Genomic DNA, 2868 nt, shown 5'->3' with positions numbered 1-2868 from the left:
TGAGTGATGGGGTTTTTTATGGACGGAAACTATAATTTAATCTTTTTTACTATGTTCAATCTGAATTTACTTTAAAATAAAAAACATCTATATTGATTCTGACTCTTCTACATCCAGCTCACAGGTTTATCATTACTTTGAGAAAAAAGATTATTAATTTAACCCTTTTAGAAGTGAAGGTATGGTCATTTGTTCTGGGAATGTCATTTTCGAGCCTGAGACCTGAAAAACAGGCTTGGGGCTTAACAGGTCAGTACACAACTTGCAACAGAAATGAATGCTACTAGACCATCATTTCAACTTCAGTCTACCAGTTTATTGTACTTCACTGAACACAACCCATGCAGAATTTCAACATATATAATCATTTGTTAAATACTATTCAGGTATTGAGGCATAAATAATGCTTTAAGACCCCCATTAACAAGATTTCTATGGATGGACTCTCTCTGCTGAGCTAAGAAGGCTAGTACGGGTGATAATGACACACTGGCTCACTCCTGGGGATAATCACACACACACACACACACACACACACACACACACACACACACACACACACACACACACACACACACACACACACACACACACACACACACACACACACACAAACACACACACACACACATACACACACACACACACACACACACACACACACACACACACACACACACACACACACACACACACACACACACACACACACACACACACACACATGCCCGGCACAAACCATAGTATCCTTTCACACTGGTCTCATTTGCATTCTCATCAGTATGCATGAAATTTCTCGCTGAACTTTAATACCCTAACTGCTGCATAATACACTTTAATGAGCATAAAAGTGAGCATGACAATTAAAACTCGCATTAATCACTGAACGCTGAGGGGCGGGACGAAGGGATGAGATGAGAGGGAAGGGGAGGGGGGCTGTGGGAGGATACTGAGCACTGGTGGGGATAAAGAGCACTCCAAAAAGGATGAGGGGGAAGAGAAAATAAATTGAAGTGAAAGAGGAAGAAAGGGTGGAAAGTAAAGAGCATGAAAAAGGAGGAGGAGAGAATGAGAGAAAGAGGATTGATGCGAGAGCTCTTGTATATAAGTGTAGAGGCGCAGGAAGAGGCGTCACCACGGGAACAGAGGATGAATGATGTGTTTTATCTCAAGTGTGTGGACAAGCTCTGCTCTACCTGTTAGTGCTCCTTTTTTATTTCTCCCTTTGTTCCTCTTTAACAGGGAGTCCCTTTCACAAAGAGGATTATGTGTTTTTGCACCTTTACCTTCCCCCCACTGTGCTCCTTTTCTTTCTTTGACACACTTGATTATGAATATTCAGACCCAAGACACAAATAGAAATATGATCTCATTTAGATTTCTCCCTCCTCTTGTCTTTACCCCAGAAAACAACACTACTGATCGGTTGTACATTTCATTCACCCCTTTGATCATGTTGAACCCGAGTCTAGATTTGGTTCTGCCAATATAAGAAGTGTTGTTTCCTGAAACACTGAGTCATGCAGATTTCAGTGTGTGGAAACACATCACAGAAAGATTATAAACAGATGCAGATAAACATGCGTACACAGAAAAACAGAGGTGGAAATGATCTGTATGTTTACTCAAGGACTGTCCATTTTGACATAGTAGTACTTTACATGAGTTTTCTAATGTTACACCACTTTGTTCTTTACTACATTTCAGAGGGATATACTGTGCCTTATACTCCACTACAAAGTTACATATTACTTTTCAGATTAAGATTTTAACCAGAGTTCTCTTGTGTTATGGCCTATCACAAAACAGCAACATTCAGTTTGAACCGCTTTTCATGTTTCTGGTGCAACCTCCCCCTTTCAACTAATAGATCATTTTGGTGGGAGATGTACAGTTGTATTTAGTTGATTGGTCATTTTATAATAACTTGTAACTTATTCCCAATAAATATGGAGGGGCCTGACCCCATTGTTTGGAAACCACTGGACTGAAACACAATAAAACTCCACCTTGAGCAGCACCATTTTACATGTAGTTAGTTTGCCAAGGAAAAAAATCAAACAGATGATATACAAATAACCATACAAATGTTCATTGGGTGAATCTTTCAAAATCCATTTTGTTGGACTTAAAAGAGGAATACATTTTCAACAAAGAACAATAAGAGCTCCACGAGAAAAAAAATGAATCTGATAATTGCCCTTTATTTGTAAGGAGTTTGTGAGGATATGTGAAAATTAGGTGACTGTAACCTAAAATCAATTGGAAGATTTCCCTTAATCAATTTTATAGTCAAATGTTATAATAAGTCACATGGTCCATGTGCAGCAGGAGTGGTAGATTTTGCTGTTAAAAGTTAAGTACTTTTTTTTCACAACAGTATACGCATGAATACAGACACCGATACAAATATTAACATGCAGCCAACACACCGATCTCTGCATATATTATGCATCTAAAATACTGTATAATTTATTGCGTCTTTAAACATGTTAATTACAGCAATTAAATATCAAGATGTCTTTATGCACACAGACACAGACATAGACACAAAAAGACCCACACGAACCCACATAGACACACACACACAATGTATAATATGATAATAATGTAATCACCATTTTGGTTGCAGAGTTGACACATTTCTTACAGTGTTTGACCTCCTTTGTCCTCCTTTAAGCTGAACCGAGGAGGATGTCTCTGTGTGTGTGAGTGTGTATATGTGTGTGTGTCTCAGCAGGAGGCATAATAAAAATGGCATCTGCATTTCCATAAATCAGAGAAGCAGGTTTGTTGTCACCCAGTTGAGGGGCCTGAGAGTGAGGCCCCAGGGCCTGAAGGGATTATAAGAAAGTGTGTGTGTGTGTG

The sequence above is a fragment of the Notothenia coriiceps genome, unplaced genomic scaffold (assembly GCF_000735185.1).
Source record: "Notothenia coriiceps isolate Sejong01 unplaced genomic scaffold, NC01 NC01_scaffold00032480, whole genome shotgun sequence".
NCBI lineage: Eukaryota > Metazoa > Chordata > Actinopteri > Perciformes > Nototheniidae > Notothenia > Notothenia coriiceps.
Note: the sequence above shows the minus strand (reverse complement) of the source record.